This window comes from Mixophyes fleayi, chromosome 5 (genome assembly GCF_038048845.1).
Source record: "Mixophyes fleayi isolate aMixFle1 chromosome 5, aMixFle1.hap1, whole genome shotgun sequence".
In the NCBI taxonomy this organism is placed as follows: Eukaryota; Metazoa; Chordata; class Amphibia; order Anura; family Limnodynastidae; genus Mixophyes; species Mixophyes fleayi.
In genome coordinates this window covers 257014984-257024694 of record NC_134406.1, presented here as the reverse complement: position 1 = coordinate 257024694, position 9711 = coordinate 257014984, and the positions used below count along the sequence as shown (strand labels likewise).

The following is a 9711-nucleotide window of genomic DNA, read 5'->3' as shown; positions in this document are numbered from 1 at the left end:
TTCTTAGTGATATCATCAACTCCAGATACACCCTGCACCATTAAATATTAATGAGCAAATATGGCAAATTTCATTTTTTTTATTAATTCCTGAGTGATCTCATGGAGGGGGGAGGTTGTCTTTGTATTTACATATGTTAGTGGACATAGCGTAAAAGGGAGCGAAGACTGAACTTCAAATACTGTAAATACTGACAATAATTTGGCTATTAGGACTTGTCAATATACTAGATACTAGATACTGCGACATGAGGATTAGCCACAATATCAACTACAGACGGCAGTGGAAGTGCACCATCAAGATTGACAACTCAACTGCATCACTTTATCACTCACTGCAATCAGCACTTCTGTCCAGTTAATCAGACCCAAGAGACCTCACCTGTATGCAGCCTTTATGAGAACCTCATTCCCCCCGAGCTTTGCAATGTTTTGAATTGTGTTTCTCTGTCAAGAGTTTTGTTTTGTTTGCCTGTCTATTCACTTTGGCTTCATCCCTCACAACTTTACATTATCCAACCCATCAACTTAAGCTTTGTCCTCCACACACCATCCTCTCAGGACTAAGTGGATTGGCCGGAATTGCGTCTATACACCAGCCAAGTGGTTCTCTCTTGGGTGATTCACATCCATATAATTTTCTGAAATAGCAAAAGAAGTAAAAAGTCAGGTGCACAATTAGGGGGGGTTTGGTTTCCCAGAAAACCCCCTCCACTGCCAGAATGTTGTGATGAACTGAAAATGATAGACAGACTTGTTTCTCCCCCAGGACCAGCTACTTTTATGTATGTAGATCTTACAGATCTGTTCCTCTGCTCCCTTCCCCTCTTAATGTTTCCACTTTTTCCTGCTGATAACATGGCACATGGGAGGTGTTAAATATGATTTTTTGTTAAGGCCTCATAAGGCCTTTGTTCAGCCATTTTATTGTAACTTGTATAGAAATATTATTTGCTAGAAGAGATTATTCATTTTTCTGTTAACTTGCAGTTTTGCAATATGTGAGCCTATGGCCTTGAAGTTGAACTAATAGAGAACACCTGAAGAATGTAACCAGTTATGAAAACAATAATGAGCTTCATATCCAGCTGGTAGTATGGGAGCTGTATCCATGGTGTTGCACATAGCATATCTCCAACTCCCCTTGAGATAAGAAATAATAGGCTCATCTGTCCTTAGAAGGGGGAGAAAAGTAAACACCTCAAGAATACGTGAGAAAGTTAATCAGTAGCGCTTCTCATAAACTAGTGGTATAAACTATTGTATGCATATGACGTAGGATTCATTTATTCAGTAGCCTATAAAAACCTGTATCTTTGTATCAATAAACTAGAGAATATTCCTTGCATACAGAACTTGGTCTGTGTCAATTCTCTCCAGCTGATTGAAGCGCTTCCAGATATACTTGACACCACAGGCTGACTTGGGTCAGAATTTTAGATTTAACAACTTGGAGGTCGCCACAGAGATTCGCTGTCCAGCAGGCTACAAGACAGACAACGGAGGTTTCCCAGCACATTGAACCCCAACATCCGCGGTCAGTAGATTTCTACTCGTTGGTCTTCCTAGTCTGGGTCACCTCATGTCTGTCTGAGGCACCTGACACGCGAATTTGTGAGTCTCAAGTATCATCTGATTAATATAATACAGTATTAACCCAATTTGTTTACTGTAATTGTATTGTTGATTAGATTTTTGAAAGATGATTGAATTTTGAGTGCATGTGTTTGTACCTATGTATGATGTATAAAGCATAAAAGTCACATAAGACATTGATCAAAGAAGCATGTAATGGAATAGAGGGATTTAGAGAGTTATTGTTTTGAACATTGAGTGAACATTTTAGACACCATCCCCAGAGGTATATCAAAGAAGGGAGATTCTGTAATCTGCCCAAATTGTGTAAGAGAGATTTCCAAAAGACCTTCGTCCCAGATACTGTCAAAGAAGCTATTTAGCACGGACATCCAGTACAAGGAGTCCACAGAACGGGACGTCCAGTGCAAGGACAACCCACAGAAACTAGATAAGAGTCCCGATTTGGACTCAACAGAATACTGTCAATACGAGTAATATAGATAGTAAACAAATGACAGCAGCTCCCTCATAGATATGATGCACAAAGACTAAAGGAAATGGGGGAGTAGAAGGTCTGCAGGGAATTTTTCAAGAAAGCGGGGATAGCCAAAGATATGTGTGGATGGAGAAACAAAGGTGTTGCAAGTGGTAATGTGACAAGAACAAAGGGGTATTGAGATCAAACCCCAAGAGATTGTTTGAGGTGGCACAGGAAAGTTAAGAGATCTGAAAAGTCGAAATATATGTGGATATGCTAAATGCATCGGAAGCTGAATAATGAATCAAGTAGGTTGTATATTATAAATGTATGTTTGATCCTGTGCAGCTGAATAAGTGAAATGTGCCCCTCCCTTATTCTGTGTAAATGATTTCAGTGTGTTGAGATAAGAAGCACACTGTTTTTTTTGTTTTTTGACAATGTATGTAAAATTAAAAAAATGTGTCCGGAGTGCTGATTGATGATAACATGTTGAAGCTAACTTGTATTTAGTGTAATGCTGGGACTTGTAGTTCCACAGCAGTAGGCTGGAAGATGTCAGTTAAGTTTTCTTTCTCTGTATGTGAGTTTTGTCTCCGTCTTACTGCGTGTGAGAGAGATCCGTGATAATTCACATTGTTTGTTCTCTGTCTTAGTGCTCTATAAGGGAGATGTTTGATTTACTTTAAATCACAATGTTTGTCTGTCTTGTCCGTTTTTTACAAGAGACATGTTTCAAGGTTGAAAAAGTTGTACATTCATTGCTTAATGATAAGCTTTTAAAAAGATACAAAAGAAGTTTTAAAATGTTTGGTCCGATTGCACGGACAAGATTGTAAATAATGTACATTATCACTATAAGTACTAGTGTCAGAACAAAGCTGGCTGGGATCCAACAAGCCGTTTCTGTATTTGAACAAAATAATTTTGTTTCTGAAGTTCAGAAATATAGCTTTCTCTTTAATGAAGTTGAGAATTGTGGGAGTGAGCTTACATGCTGTTTTTATCTGTGTTAAAATGGCGCTGATGAATGTTCTCAGAAATCAGGAGGGTTTGTTATGCCTTTAAAGAAATGTTACGAGATAAAATGTCGTCTGTGAGCGAGACTTAAGTGAATATATTTTTACTTTGAACACGAAAATCACAGAATCTAGAAATATGTGTGAATATTTGGTCACGGGAGAGAGATTTTGTTGAGAAAATGTTGAATGATTTACAGACACAATGTATTGTGTCTAACGAGAGTACTCTGATTTATGAGACAGTGCTGCTTTTAAAATGGTTGAATACTTGGAACCAAGATTCCAGATTGAATGTTTCTAAACCCGGAAATTTAATTAGTGTCATTTAAAAGGGCTGTACTAAGAGATGATAAGAAAGGAGTGGCTTTGAACACTCGCCCAGGTCTCGTCACTTTGACATTCTCTATTTGTGAAATTAGGGACTGCCCCTTTGAGGAAATCAAGGCATGGAACGCATAGCGTCACAGTTAAGCTTTTAGCAGCTGTTCACTGGTTACCTGATAACAGTATACACGCATGTTACAGTTACAGTAATTCCTAGTAAATAAATGTTAATCTCTATGCAAAAGTTTTTTTATTCACAGGTCTCCAGCTGCAAAGACCCATTAGGCAATCCAGATTGCATTGATTTAACTTCCAATGCACCATCTTTGCACCACAACAAACATAAGTATAAACTAATGAAGGATTTAAATAACGTAAACTCTTCTGAGTAATGATTACCTTGTTTTGGAAGAGATATTAGAGTTTATGTGCTATTCACATAGCAAATGCATGAACTAGGTGGTTTTTCTGTATGTGCAGAAAGCAAAAGGTTTTTATTTGTATCCTCATTACAGTTTTGAGTAAATCAGTGTTTGTAAAGACATTTACTGCCCTTATTTACTGTGCTATAATTGTCTTATACTGTAAATAATTCTTTTTATTGTGGGTATGGTAATGCATTGATGGGAATTCTATATTTTTACAGAAATGAAAAAGATTTAAGACTTTAAGAGCAATTGTATGTGCTCCTGCATTAGCACTTCTGGATCATAGCAAGCCATTTATACTCTCCTCTGAGCAGAACCAAATGTTTAACCAATTTTAAGCTGAAATAACTTCAGCGCCAGCACTGGCTTTGCCAGATTATGACAAGCCTTTCACATTATTTTGTTATGAAGTCAGTGCACATGTACAAGGAGTACTGACACAAATACATGGTCGCAAGCTAAGGTCACTTGCATACTACTCTGCTTTAGTGCTTGAAAAGAGTATAGATATTGTGCTAGGACACCCAGTTACCTTAACGGTATCGTACGTTGTGACAGAAACCAAGCACAAGCAAAACATTTGTTACCGGCCAGATTTACTAAGTATGAAGATATACAGCACAAAGGACATTCCCTCCTATTGTGAAATGAGTGACATATAACACTTGCCGAGCGCACTGTGTATTTTCTTCCTCCCTTTCCTTTTTTATTAGAAGAAAAAAAAAAAAAAAAAAAAGGAAGCACAAGAGGCCCCAGAGCCTCTCATGTTCACAGATATATGTTAAGACCTTCAGACAAGGGGAATCTGCGTAAACTGTATTTTAAGTTTTTTAAAGGTCCAAGGGAGACCAGAGAGGGGAGTTCATTGATATTAGCAGGAGGAATATAGATTGCACGTTATTTTCCTTTGCTGTGCACTGTAGATGTGTACTAGACTAGAAAGGAAAGCCAAGTTTGGAAGAACCAGACTCAGGCCCATAGTAATGTATAGATCATTATACATAATTAGAAAATTCTAATATGAAAGTTTAACCCAACCAAATAAAGAAAAGAGCAACCCATGACTACAGGGGTTTACACCCAATGCAGGAATGTGTTTGTGAGTATTGTGGCCCAACACATTATTATATACACTAATAGAACTGATGATGTGGCTTATTAACAGGTTATTTAAGCTAAGTGTTTCTCTTCCAGAAGAATTAAAGTTACCACATCTGTCTTAACCGTTGTACTGTACACTCCATCTAATGAGTGTAAACTTTGTGGAACTCAGAAACCAAGAACCTTGTCCTTGGATTCCACATGCTCCTTACTGAAGCCTATCCTAATGAAGTAGCACTGCTTACTCCCAGTAACGTTACACTTAAGCAGTGCACAATGTTGAATCCTGCTGCCTTATTGCAGCAAGTTTCAAAAGATGGGAGAAGTACCTGTATATATTGGGGTTACCCTAGGGATTTGGGGGAATTCCATTCCAGCTTGAACAGAAAGAAAGGAAAAAAAAAAAAATGCAAACAAAATTTTTCTGAACATGATTGCATAGAACTAATGAAACAAGAATCTCTGGTTTTATCTCACATTAAAGATAAACCATTACCAGATGCAGACATCACTCTTTTTGTAGATGGTTCACACTATCACATAGATCCTGTCCCGTATACAGGGTGTGCTGTAACCACACACACAGAAATAGTGATTCAACAGACTCTACCGAGTCACATGTCAGCACAAGAAGCTGAACTAAAGGCCCTGACACTTGCATGCATATATGCAAAAGGACAAAGAGTAAATATTTACACTGATTCAAGTTATGCATTTGTAATTGCGCATGATTATGGCCCTGTATGGAAAAGTAGGGACCTTATGGGTTCAGCAAGCAAACCAGTCAATATGATGAACATACCAGGGCATTGTTCACTGCATTCCAGCTGTCCTCCAAACAGTGATGAAGATGAAGACACACACAGAGATACTACCCCCGAAGCTAAGTGAAATAGACCAGGCCGCACGAGAAGCCGCCATAGCCCCAGTACCCCAAGGGGAGTCTATTTACATGGTGACTCCCTGACCCCTGTTTGACCAGAGCACACTCCAACTTATGGAAAGACAAGCAACAGAAAATAAGAAAAAGACTTGGGCAATACATGGAGCACTAGAAGTGCAAGGAGTGGTGTAAAGGTCAGCGTTTGTGTCTGCCAAAAGTAGTTTATCCCATTATGGCCAATATAACACACGAGAAAGTGCATCTGGGAAAAGATGCTATGGTTGTACTCACTAGCAGCTTATGGATAGTACCAGGGTTCGCCCAAGCAGCACAGTCGTTAGTGGCAGAATGCCTAGTCTGTGCACAAAGTAACCCGAGTAAGTCTGTCCTATGGAAAAGCACACCCCAGACATAATATCCCTATAAGAGGATACAGATAGACTTTATAACTTCCCAAATGCTCGGGCTTTGAGAATGTGCTTGTCTGTGTCAACTTCTTTAGTCACTGGCTGGAGACATGGCTGTATAGAAAAGCAAATGCTAAAGCATTAGCCAAGAAAATTGCGAATGAGGTAATCTGATGATATGGTGTACCAGAGGTCATTGTAAGTGACAGAGGGATACACTTTACGGGGCAAGGATTCCAGAAACTATCACACCCCCTACAGATCCCAAAGTTCAGGATGTATGGAGCGCCTTAATGGTACACTGAAATTGAAAATGCAGAAAATAATGGCTGAAACAGGTCTGCCATGGATCTCATGTTTACCTGCACTCAGTAAAAAATACTGCTAGGAAAGACACAGGTTTAACACCATATGAGATATTGTTTGGCACAGCAAACAGAACAGGCTGTTATTTTCCATAGCAACTACACCATGTATATAGTGATTTGTTGAATTATGTTGCCTTATTATAGAAACAACTAACTGAAATACATGGTCAAATATTCTCCTCCATTGCAAACCCTAATTTTGATACAGGTACCCATAAACTGCACCCTGGGGGGCTGGGTGGTCGTGAGAAAGCACATCAGGAGAAGTCTTGAACCCAGATACAAGGGTCCTTATCAAGTCCTGTTGACGACTCCCATGGCAGTGAAAGTACAGGAAAGAGACACCTGGATTCACGCATAACACTGCAAAGTCTTCAAATCAGGGGAGTCTTGTTCTGATAAATAGAAATGACTGTCTCATTGTATTGATATGTCTTGCCAGAATAATTGTGACTGAAGTAGGGATTAAGGCCTCCCTAACCCAGTATGAAACAGACAGTTAAGTGACATATTGCCTATGCCACTGTGAGAAACATATGGGAAGGAGTGCTCAACAATTTGCACTCATAGTAGAGTAAACTCTGAAAAAGTCTTTGTGCAGATGCATAACCTCATTGGTAAAGTTGTCAGTAATGATTCATGTTGGATATTGGAAATATTGGCATTAGTAGCAAATGGTTTAGCAATCCTGTTGATCGTATAGGTGATAATGAAACTAAATATATGGCTGATTAAGAAGTTACTGACACTTGATTGTTGTCTCTCCAAAAAGGGAACCACTGAAAATCCCGAACCTCTGATGATCACAGAAATTACTTCTGAAACCTGACCAGACTATGAGTGTCATGAATTATTTGGACTAGCAAAGCCAAAGAACTGCAGAGTTTGCAACAAGAAACTACTAAAGATTGAACAAAGGACATGCAAGGCCTGCAGAACTACTATAGACTCATTAACTATCTTTTAAGAAACCATCTTTTAAGAAACCATCTTCTAACAAACCATCTTTTCTAGACATGGACATTTGCCAAAATGCATCTCCTCATAAATCAAGTTAGGACAGGGAGGATCACAGGCTTATTAGTGGGGGATGAGTTGACAGATTCCTAAGGGGACCAACTCTATGCATGTGGCCTCCTACATGTGTATAAGTACCTGCTTATTAAGAATGTGGTTCTATAGATAGGATTAGGTAGGTAGGAGGAGAAAGGGTCGAAAATTGAATAAAAGATGGGAAATGTTAAATATGATTTTTTGTTAAGGCCTCATAAGGCCTTTGTTCAGCCATTTTATTGTAACTTGTATAGAAATATTATTTGCTAGAAGAGATTATTCATTTTTCTGTTAACTTGCAGTTTTGCAATATGTGAGCCTATGGCCTTGAAGTTGAACTAATAGAGAACACCTGAAGAATGTAACCAGTTATGAAAACAATAATGAGCTTCATATCCAGCTGGTAGTATGGGAGCTGTATCCATGGTGTTGCACATAGCATATCTCCAACTCCCCTTGAGATAAGAAATAATAGGCTCATCTGTCCTTAGAAGGGGGAGAAAAGTAAACACCTCAAGAATACGTGAGAAAGTTAATCAGTAGCGCTTCTCATAAACTAGTGGTATAAACTATTGTATGCATATGACGTAGGATTCATTTATTCAGTAGCCTATAAAAACCTGTATCTTTGTATCAATAAACTAGAGAATATTCCTTGCATACAGAACTTGGTCTGTGTCAATTCTCTCCAGCTGATTGAAGCGCTTCCAGATATACTTGACACCACAGGCTGACTTGGGTCAGAATTTTAGATTTAACAGAGGCATGCACACCTTATTGAGGTATGTGCCAACCTAAGTGTACATCCTCAAATACAAATTCTGCAGTTTGTATTACTTATGCTGTGGAAGGGAAATAACTAATGCTCAGTGGTTAGCACTTCTGCCTTACAGCACTGGGGTCATGAGATCGATTCCCAACCATGGCCTTATCTGTGAGGAGTTTGTATGTTCTCCCTGTGTTTGCGTGGGTTTCCTCTGGGTGCTCCAGTTTCCTCCCACATTCCAAAAACATACTGGTAGGTTAATTGGCTGCTATCAAAATTGACCCTAGTCTGTGTGTGTGTGTGTGTGTGTGTGTGTGTGTGTGTTAGGAAATTTAGACTTTAAGCTTTATTGGGGCAGGGACTGATGTGAGTGAGTTCTCTGTACAGCGCTGCGGAATTAGTGGCGCTATATAAATAAATGATGAAGATTTATGCCAAATTATGCCAACAGCTGAACCTCCTGACAATGTCTGCATGTTTTTTATGCATTGAGTTGCTGCTACATCATTGGCTAATTAGATACTACCATCAACAATTATTTGTACAGGTATACCCAATAATGTGGCCACTGAGTGTACAAGTGGTATTCCTGGGCAACGAGAGAGGGGGTGGGGGGTTCCGGGCACATTTAAAATCTCTTTCCCCTCTTACTTCATGAATGTTCAAAAGCCTTACAAAAGCACCTTGAACCGAGCCGTGTAAGGGAAGTCAGTTTGAGTTTAGTGAATCAAACTCTACCAAACTTGCAAAATGTCACACAATATATCTAGAGTGGTTACCCCTCAATTCCTGAAACATTTGCATTTAACTTCACATCATCATCATCACCTTTTATTTATATAGTACCATTGATTCCGCAGCACTGTACAGAGAACTCATTCCCATCAGTCCCTGCCCCATTGGAGCTTACAGTCTAAATTAATTAACACACACACAGACGACAGAGTGAGAGAGACTAGGGGTCAATTTTGATAGCAGCCAATTAACCTACCGGTATGTTTTTGGAGTGTGGGAGGAAACCGGAGCACCCGGAGGAAACCCACGTAAAAATGGGGAGAGCATACAAACTCCACACAGATAAGGCCATGGTCGGGAATTGAACTCATGACCCCAGCACTGTGAGGCAGAAGTGCTAACCACTGAGCCACCGTGCTGCCCATAAACTTTGAGATTGTTGTTTCTATCATTTAATTCAACCTGTATTTTTTTATTTTGTGTTTCCTTACAAATGGCACATTTAATCGATCACCACAGCTGTAATATTTGTGGATGCATGCATCCACCTCGGCAGCACGGTATTTACA

General features: G+C 39.3%; 1 long non-coding RNA gene across 1 annotated transcript; it reads left to right on the top strand.

Moving 5' to 3' along the window:
• Positions 1-2369: 2369 nt before the first annotated feature.
• Positions 2370-7852, top strand: LOC142159247 (uncharacterized). The gene is made up of 2 exons (XR_012692933.1): positions 2370-4292; positions 5010-7852. It is a non-coding gene; the product is annotated as an uncharacterized LOC142159247 (long non-coding RNA).
• Positions 7853-9711: the final 1859 nt, after the last annotated feature.